The 11,160-nt window shown below is 38.6% G+C and overlaps 1 protein-coding gene across 1 annotated transcript in view; it reads left to right on the forward strand.

Annotated features, from left to right (window-relative positions):
• Positions 1–2,144: 2,144 nt before the first annotated feature.
• Positions 2,145–11,160, forward strand: part of LOC143018542 (fibroblast growth factor receptor-like 1) — a 307,326-nt gene continuing 298,310 nt past the window's right edge. The window contains exon 1 of the mRNA XM_076173981.1: positions 2,145–3,256. The gene's annotated coding sequence lies outside the window, so the exon portion shown is untranslated. The remainder of the gene's footprint in view (positions 3,257–11,160) is intronic.

The following is an 11,160-nucleotide window of genomic DNA, read 5'->3' on the forward strand; positions in this document are numbered from 1 at the left end:
TGGTCTTGGAAATTGCGGGGGCCTGACTACAACAATTATATATATATATATATATATATATATATATATATATATATATATATATATATATATATATATACATATGTTTGTGTCATTTGACATTTGGAATTAAACTCGTCTGCCGCCTAGGCAAGGGTTCGAATCCCAGCAGACGAGTTTAATTCCATATATACATATATATATATATATATATATATATATATATATATATATATATATATATACATATGTTTGTGTCATTTGACATTTGGAATTAAACTCGTCTGCCGCCTAGGCAAGGGTTCGAATCCCAGCAGACGAGTTTAATTCCATATATACATATATATATATATATATATATATATATATATATATATACATATATATATATATATATATATACATATATATATATATATATGCACACACACTATATATGTGCATATATATATATATATATATATATATATATATATATATATATATATATATATATATATACATATATATATATATACCGATACATGGATGCCCTCACACGTAGACATAAACATATGCAAAAAAAGATGATACACACGCAGATAATTTTTGGAATTCAAAATAAAATAAATAATGTTTAAGAGAAAGAGAGGCGGGATGCCATGCGATGGACTCGTTTCTGTGGAACTCAATTAAGTGTAATTAAACACACGCACACATACGCACGCCTACACACACACATACACACACAGATACGTACACACGCACAGATACGTACACACGTACACACACACACACACACAGATACGTACACACACACACATACACAGACACACACACGCACACACACACACACACACACACACACACACACACACACACACACACACACACACACACGGCTCGACAGTGGAGTGGTACGGTTCCTGGCCGCTAATTCAGTGGTTCGCGTTCGAGTCCTCCCATGGCTGAAAAATCATTGCTGTACTACGAGCCAGCACTCTAGCTTTGGTGGGCAAGGATTTGTGTGTATGTGTGTGTGTGTGTGTGTGTGTGTGTGTGTGTGTGTGTGTGTGTGTAAAGTCATAGCATTACCCATAGAGCGGGCCATACACGAGCTCTGAGCTCTCATACAGGAGGGTAATAGCCATGATCACGAGTCCAACACGTGTTCCAAGGCCGTAGAGGATCACACACACACACACACACACACACACACACACACACACACACACACACACACACACACACACACATACACCCCCACACACATACACACCCACATTAACACCCATCCACCACCACCCCACCACCCCACACATACATACACACACACACGCACACACACACACACACACATACACACATATGAACACAAATACAACCTTGACCTAGCCTAGACGGTGAATATAATCGTCTGTCTCTCCGGTCTTGGTCGTAACTCAGAGGTCAAGAGACGCAGCCTCGCGCCCTCCAGTCTCCCTCAGCGAAATGCTGCCGATTGTCTTGTGTAAAACTAAACAGAAGCCCAGAAGTCACCCAATCGAAGGTGTGAATCGAAGAAGACTTATCCTTCCAGTTCGTGACTCCCTCAGGTGCACAGAATCGTTTAGTGCTCGCCACACTGATACCTGGAAAAGGGAGGGCGGCGTCACCGTATCCAGACGGTTAACCTACCCTTTGTGATCCCAGCCACCACCTTCCATAGAATGCCACGACTGTACAGAAGCTTCACACAACACGCTCTGAAGTGTTTTACCACACTCGTTGTTGTTAAAACTATGAATGAAATATTACGCTCGCGCTACATAAAAAAAACTTGTATTAATTGTGCTCTTTGAATGGTACTTAAAAAAAGTCGAACTCGGGAAGCTCTCGGAAACAATCCACAGGTGCCGCTTCTGTACCTGGGCCCAGTGCCGCGCGACGCTGACGGACGTACGATGCAGGCGAAGTCTGTTTTGTTAAATCTATCTCCGTTTTCTTGAGTCGTATCGCCGCTTTATCTCATATTTAGGCAATTATGTAATTGTTTCTTTGATACAATGTAAATTGAACGTTTTACTATTTTCTATTGTTATTTTGTAAAATTCTAACCGTAGTACGATATTTCCCGTACAATATTATAAGTATGGTGGCACTCATTCTGACAGTTGTACATCGGGTAAGCGAGTGGAAGGTGTCGAAGCTGCTCCGTCGGGTCGGTTGCTCCACTGCCCATTCTCCGCGCTCAGATTGGATGCGACGAGTTGCTTCATGCGTGCACAAGGAATAATTTTTATTCGTGAAGTGCCACTTGTAGAGTATGACTTGGGAGTAGACAGGTCCAAATGCATGGTTCAACAAGTGAACTTTAATGTGAGGTGATAGTGCGGTCGGTAGAAGGATGGTTGTCGAAGAACTCAAAACTTAACTTCAGTGACGAGTTTCGCAGGACTAATTACTGAGTGAACTAGGAAACCGATAACAAATAATAATAATTGGAATAATAAAAGGAAAGTATATGCAAGTTATTCTGTGTTACGTACAATTGAGACCTTCGAGTTTGTGAATATGTTTATACTGAGTGATGAGAGCGACATACGCACGGACGGGCGATTCCAGTCGGATGCCGTCAGTTCCTGGATCTTTTGAATTCCGTATCGCATCTCCACATCCACCACATCCATCGGTCATCTCGGTCGCCGCCTCCACCACATCCACCATCGAGCGGCAAATGTAAAACAAGATTGTCCGAGGAACGACTCCATCTCGACCTTGCAAAAATTCAACTTCACTCCTCTTCCTCTTCCTCTTCCTCCTCCTCCTCTTCCTCCTCCTTCTCCACCTCTCTTGCTAATGAGATGACAACGCCACGGATGAGCCTCCGTCAGGTTCTCCTTCTCCACCACCTCCTCCAACATCAACAGCAGCTTCTCCACTGAAGAAGGACGAGGTTGGGTGGAAGAAGAAGAAGAAGAAGAAGAAGCAGCTCGAGTGTGGCCTGAGCATCATCCTCCGATCTGAGAACGGAGTCCAAGAACGGAGACTTTCGACGATTCGCTTTTGGCCAAACGATGCTGACAATAAATCTAAACTCTTAGCCAGCGACCTCTCCTCTCCCCTTCCTCTTCCTCTTTACCTCTGTCTACCTCTGTCTACTCCTACCCAACACCTGCCGCCTCTTCACCTCTCTCGGGACGACCCTGCTCCCGTGATCATCACCATCATCCACGAACATCGGACACTGCGCTAAAGACTCCCTCGAGCTCGGCTGAAGTCTTCTTCTGCTTCTTGGGTAAGTTGGGTGTAATCTTATCTTCTGTCGACGGCTGTGGTTAATGAGGAGTGGTGGAGGGTGCGGGGGGAGGGGGAAAGACACCTCACTTACCTGATGAGGACGTTCTGATTTCGCTACGGGTGTCGGTTTTCACAGTCGATGCGTTTCGGCTTCGCGGACACGAATGCACGCGAGGGAACGCTACAGGGCTCGCGCCTGCAGTATATCCGCGGCATCAAGCAAATGAATAAATACATAAATAAACAAATAAATAGATGAATAAATTGGAAACTGGAAATAAAACTTGTAATATTCGATTGTTGACTGCTGTGTCGTTGTTGAAAAGAAAACTTTTTTCATTTCGTTTCGAATGCAGTTGTCGCTGTTGGGAGGAGTATTCCCTAATGACAATGAAAACGACCGCAGACAGAGACTAGACTTTGGTACCTGTTTTACACCATGTGGAAAACTACAGTACCGCTTTGGTCATCACATAGTTCTATAAACTGACCTTCCATTTAATATCTATGAATACACACACACACACACACACACACACACACACACACACACACACACACACACATGTATGTATATATATATATATATATACATATATATATATATACATACACACACACACACACACACACACATATATATATATAATATATATATATATATATATATATATATATATATATTCACTACAGAGAAATGTAACACATTTGTAAATCACACAAATAACCTACAGTCGGAGTAAACGTTCTCCCAACTTTTCTTTTACTCTGATTGTGGGTTATTTGTGCAATATATATATATATATATATATATATATATATATATATATATATATATATATATATATGTATGTATATGTAATGCTTATAACTACAACACTACTACTGATATTACTACTACTACTACTACTACTACTACTACTACTACTACTACTACTACTAGTGCTACTACTACTATTGATAACAATAGCAATAATAATGATAATAACAATAATAATAATAATAATAATAATAATAATAATAATAATAATAATAATAATAATAATAAATAATAATGATGAAAATGATAATCAGAATGATGGTAATATTAATAATAATAATAATAGTAATAACAATAATGCTAATGAAAATTATAATAATTATTATTAATAATGATAATAATAATGAAAATAATAATAATAATAATAATGATAATAATAAAAGTCATGATGATAATAATAATAATGATAATAAAAATTATAATAATAGTAATAATAACAATAATGGTAATGAAAATTATAATAATATTATCAATAATGATAACAATAATAATGAAAATAATAATAATAACAAATAATATTGCTAATAATAATAATAATAATAATAATAATAATAATAATAATAAAAATAGTAATGCTAATAGCAATAGTAATAATATTAATAATAATAATGAGAATGAATAAAGATAAAAGTGAAATAGTATTGATAATAATAAAATTAATAATAATCAGTAATAAAAACTATATGAATAATGATGACAATAATGAAAATAACGATATTAATGACATTAATAACGTTAATAGATAAGGATAAAATAAGCATATTATATTCATGATAATTAGTAATAATGATAGTTACGATAACAATGACAACAGCAACAATAATTATAATAATAATATTAACAATGATAATGACAACGGCAATAATGATAACAGCAAAGATAATAATAATTGTAATAATGATGATAATAGTGATAATAATAATAGAAATACAAAAATAATTATAATGATTGGAACAATAACACGTTTAATAATATTATCATTATTATTAACTATTACTTTTATTATTATTACTATTACTATTATCATTATTAGTATTTCTTATATTTCTATTATCATTACTATCAATATTATTATCATTACTATTATTATTGTCATTATCATTATTATTATTATTATTATTATTATTATTATTAGTAGTAGTAGTAGTAGTAGTAGTAGTAGTAGTGGTAGTAGTAGTAGTAGTAGTATTAAATATTATCATTATTATTATTATTATTATTATTATTATTATTATTATTATTTTGTTATTATTATCATTATCATTATAATTATTATTATCATCATCATTTTCATTATTGTTATTACTAGTAGTAGTATTCTTGTCATTATTATTGTTATTAATGATAATAAAAACAATATAATAGTACTAATGCCAAATATTATACTGCTACCAGTTATGATGAAATTATTCTGGCTGATACTGCTTGGTTTCTTTGTGTCGACCAAGTAATTCGCACCACCCGAGGAAACTTGTGGTCGACAGGGAGGACGTGGTCGACGACTCGTCGCCTGAGTGCACTTAAGGGCAAATGGTCGGTCGACGTCTGATCGAGCGAGCAGGATATCGGGCCTTTCTGGGCTGTTCGATTTTTTATTTATTTCTGCAAAGGAATGAAATAAGCTACTGTCACGCCACGTACAAGAGATGAATGGAGATTTTTCTTAATACTTGAGTGTGTGGTGTTTCTCACAAGGGAATATAAACTCCAGGCTGCTCTAGTCAGTCGAGGGCCTCGACCGTATAGACAACAAGCGTTCAACCACATCCTTGGTTGTCTATCGACAATGTTCACACAAATGCAAGATACTGTGTTTCCAGTATGATTGGCGGGTATTCAGCGAATACAAGTAATGTATAATGGGAAAAAAGAAACTTACAATTTTTCTTTTGGTTCATAAATAAAAAACACGTAACAGGATGAATGAATAAAAGAGTGAATACATACATACACATAAATCAATAAATAAATTAACAAATAAACAGATACACAAATTATTAAACAAACGAGCAAGCAAATAAATAAATGTGAACAAGAATACATTTATGATTAAAGAAGTATTTGTTTCCGAAGCGATCGAACAGAACTGAACAAATCCAAGAATTGATTGAACACGAACGTAATAGTTTCTGTGTTGAGGAAGCGATCAACCACTCGTTAATCAAACTCTTCATTCCCTCGACACACGCTTTATACAATTTTCCTCTGCTGAGCAAGAGAACCAGACGACTCTAATCAGTCAGGAACGGTTCTGATATTGAAGCTTTCCCGAGAGACATCTAGACGCGTCGCGGATGCTGTTGAGGGCGGTTACAGGCGATGTTATTCATTTGAGGCGTTGTCCCCGCTGCGACGGAGGTAAAGCGGTGAATTTATTGTGGCCGAACACGGTTCGAAAGGGGCGTTCGACACCAAAATCCATCTTCCCCGAACGTTCGCGGCCAAAGAATCGAACGTCGAGATGAATTCTGTCCCTTTGTTAAATCCCCCAGAGAGTGTGACGTACTTTTGGCTGATGAAGTCGTCTGCTGATTTAATTCACTCGAAGAACGCGGGTGGGGGGGAGGAGGCAGGAGTCTTAGAACAAAATCAGTTCTTGGTCGACCAGGGACTTTCTTCGTCTCGCGTTCGGAGGTGAATGAAACAGGCTGGTTTTAACTAGGAGAAGTATCTTAATAGTACTCCGCTATGTTGAAGGAGTCATTGATATTGCAACGGTGCTCAATCTCGGTCTCCCCTGACTACGAGCGTGGGAGCGAGATTGCTCTTCTCTGCCGGTCCGTGCCCAGCCGAAAATGGTCTTGCATAAACCACTCAGACCCAGGGACCTCTCCCTCACCTGAATGGAATCGTCCACCGAGACCAAAGCCTGTAAAGCTGTGAAGGCGAGCATGTTTGCATTGCACGTTTGTAGTCTGTATCAGTTGTCGGAGGGGAAACATGAACGAGAAAATGATTTAAATGAAATTACCGAGACGTTTTCTAAAAATATTACTGTAAACATGGCGTGAATCAACTTGACGCTCCGAGTTGGTTTGCCTTTCGAATTGTGTTTTTGTGTCTGTGGCCAATTTGTCTTTTATATTATCAAAGGACCATTTTTAATACGAAGTAGTAGATGGAGGCGCCGTATCCGATCTTTGTTTTCGTTATGATATATAAACAATTCTGGTTTGCACGACAAAAGAAACGCAAACGGCTGTCGAAATTATGTTTTCACTAGAAAAGATGAATGAATACCCATGTTGCGTTGTTTCTTTTCATAATTGAATGTAATCGACATTTTGCTTTTTGATGTCTGTTTTGATAACGGAAACCAAACGATTGTCTAATTATTTATATTAGAATCGAATGCTAGGTTTTGTGCGCTGTTTCTGTTTACACCCGTCACGTCAACAACATTTCGCCCGTTCTTGTTCCCATAACAAAAGACGGCCAATGGTCTGCCTCAGTTCCCTTTTCATAGATGAAGTAATAATGTTTGTGTTGTACGTTTGCGTTTTCGTTGCAAAGGATTAACTTGCATTTTCCGGAGTTTCGTTTTTGTTCTGAAAATCCGTTCTCTTATTTGTGTTTATAAAACGAAGGGCAAATAAGCATTCGTCTGATTTCTCAGTTTATCGCATGATAATGTGTTTTTGAAATTTTGGTTTTATGCTGGAAAATCGACACATCAGTTGATTCCAGCTTTCATGATAAAAGCTGGACATTTTACTGTAATTTCTATTTCCACAACAGATGTAACCACAAATAGAGTTTATTTGTTTATCTAATATCTATTCATATATTATCAATTTATGTTTATTTGTTTTATTATGTATTTATTTATTTATTCATCTATTTATTCATTTAATTATTTTTGTATTATAAATAGTCGGTTGTCACGGTCCTGTTTTCCAGTGCACGACGAACAGTTGTTTGGATTTTACTTCGGTTCATCATTTTGTCGTCTGTCTTCAGCCTCAACCGTCGCCGTCCAAGTCTTGGCGTATGACGTGGTGTCATGGAAAAAGAGCGCGAGCAACTCGTCGCTGCTAAAGAATTCTCGAAATGTGTCCTCGGCATTGTCATTCTTGAAGAAAAAAAGATAGCTTCTTACCGAGTCATCTTCTCAAAGTGATGTTACTCGTCATTACAGTAAAACCACTATCATTTAGGCACATTTTTTCATTTAATTTTTTTTAAATGCGAAGTCAAACCTCAAGCTTTCATCTTCTGTTTACATGTAAGGGCTCTCATGCCTTTCCTTGCTCGCTCCTTCGCTCTCGCCACCCTCTCTCTCTCTCTCTCTTTCTTTCTCCCTACTCCCTCCTTTTTTCCTCTCCTCCGCTCTTTTTTTCTTCCTGTTCACAGCCTTCCTCTTCTTCCATCTCTCTCTTGCCCCTCTTCTACCCGCTCTCTTCCACGTTCCCTTGTGCGTCTCTGCCGTGGACGAATCCGTCGCAGCCGCTCGCTTGCTTTTCGTCGGGTTTGCTCTGGCAAAGCCAGACGAGTCCGCTCGTTCGGAGGAAGGGTCCAGGGCGTATTGTAGCCTCCCTCCCTCCCTCCCGCCGGGTTGGCACGATTGTGGACACCCGAACCTGACCCGTGGTCTATAAGAACCAGACGATATCCAGTTTTGTTGTTTAGTGTTCAATGTATTTCGGTATATGATAGTTCTTTTCCAATGAAAGTAAATTTTCACAAAGAGAATTATATTTAGGCAACTATAACGGCATGTGTATGTATATATATATATATATATATATATATATATATATATGTATATACATATATGTATGTATATATATGTACATATATGAATATATATATATATATACATATATATATATATACATACTGTATATATGCATACATATACATATGTATACATATGAATATATATATATATATATATATATATTTATATATATATGCGTATTTGTAGTTCTGACGTATTATGTCAGGTGTGATTGTCAGGAATAGTACAATACTTGAGGCCAGAAGTCTCTCATCAGTCTGGGATTTCAATTATACAAATGTAATCTCCGCGAAAGGTTATCTAATGCGTTTCCTTTAAAGCAGATATCTAACATAAAAAGAAAAATTTTCAAACGAAATTTGACCAATACAGTTGACTTCCTGGCGCTTTTATTTTTTATTTTTATATGAAATTTGCTTTTACTGATGCTCTATCGAAATTTGAATATGGAGGCCCGATTTTACCTTCGTAGCTGAATAGAATCGTTTGTGTGATTCACCACGGTCTTGGATCACGTGTTGGACTCGTGATTGACAGCTATTTCCCTCCCGAAAGAGAGGTCAGAGCTCATATACGACCGATCTATGGGTAATGCTGTGACCTTACACGTACGCACACCTTCAACACACCGCCCACGAGAGTTGGAGTAACGACTCTCAGCGTAGCGATACTGGAATTATTTCAGCGCTGGGCGAGATTCGAACCGGGACCTCCGTAGCGGCAGCCGGGAACTCTATCAACCGCGCCATCGAGTCGTGTGTGTTGTCTAGGTTGAATAAAGTCGTCTAGGTGCGGTCAGAATAAATGTCGAGGGCGTCATTTGCAGTGCGCGGGGGTTAATTTCATAACTCGAGTTACTGGATCTCTCAGAACTTGTGCCCATAAATGTACATACAAACTCCCCATAATTAAGACCCCCATTCAATTAAGGTCCTTCGCCGGAGGCCCTAAGGTCTCGGGACCTTTAGTCCTCGAAAAGGAGGACAAATTCATTTGGTGGGCCTTTCTCTCAAGTCGTTTAATCTCAGACAGAAAATGAAATCGCTCTGAAAGCCTATATCTACTAACTTCATTCGTCTCCTAACTGGAGAGACGCGACGTCTCTCGGTGGGCGATGTCGAACACTGACCTTAATCCAGTCTCCCCCCACCCCATCTCCCCCCTCCCCCTCGTCTGTAACACCTGTAGGTCTCTTGGTGCCCCAATCCCCGCTTCCCTTCCAGTCATCGACTGTCCTCGTCCCTCTTCTTCCCATACAGACAATCTCTCCCAGATTCGTTCTCACACTAAACTTCCCCTACAATCTCCTCCCCTTCCTCCTTCTCCTCCTCCTCCTCCTTCTCCTGGTTCTCCTCCTCCTCCTTCTTCGCCTTCGTCACGGGGGCAAACTCGTGTTTGTCTTTGCATAACTTTCGCAAAGTTTCCGTACGGCTATCCCCCCCAACACACCTTCTCCCCGTTTCTCCCTCCCACCCCATTCGCCCCACCCCCCATGTCTCCTTCCTCTCACCTTTTCCTCTGTCGTCGTCCCTTCCTCCCTCCTCCCCTTCACATCTAAACTTCTCCCCTTTCTTTCCCCCCCCCCTCTCTCTCTCTCTTTTTGTCATTAACTCTTCCGGAGCAAGAATTGAATAGAATTATGAATTGATTTTTTTGTTTTGTTTTTCCTGCTCTTTCTTTTTCTCTCTCCAACTCCTGCTCTCTTCTGCTCTTTTCTGTTTATATTCTCGCACTCTTCTTACGTGACAATATTGGCCCAGTTGTACGCCTTTATACCTCCTCTAACTCTCCTCCCTCATCCTCTTTTTCCCTCTCTCGTCCTCTTTTTCTCTCTCTCATCCTCGTTCTGTTTCTCTACTCTTTCACCCCGATGTTATGATGTGCAGGCGTGACACCCAGACCTGACTACGGTTCGTAAAATGGATCTGACCAACGACACCCGTTCGTATTAATATTCCTTTTTTCGTAGACCGTATGCCGTTTATCTAAACCAGGAGGAATATTTTCTTCACTCATTATGTTGATTGATGTTTGGAAATGCTTAAATTTGATTACATTATACCTTTTCCATAATTTCCCTTTTTTTTTCTAAAAAAAAAAAAGAACGACAAAAATTAAATTAAATAAAATCCGAGAATTGCAGACCGAAAAATAGTTACAAGATTTCAGAACATGAGGCTGTTCAAAATGTGAATTCTCGCTGATTCCCGCGGTTTTTTTTTCACGAGATGGGCTAATTTGACGTTGCGGGGGACGCGACATTAACCGCTTTCGTGCTTGATGGCGCTTTTTCATTTGATGTCGCCAGAATATTCCATTCATATCCATCACACTCTCACTG

Source organism: Oratosquilla oratoria, chromosome 35 (assembly GCF_046742065.1).
Source record: "Oratosquilla oratoria isolate Oo_2021 chromosome 35, ASM4674206v1, whole genome shotgun sequence".
NCBI lineage: Eukaryota > Metazoa > Arthropoda > Malacostraca > Stomatopoda > Squillidae > Oratosquilla > Oratosquilla oratoria.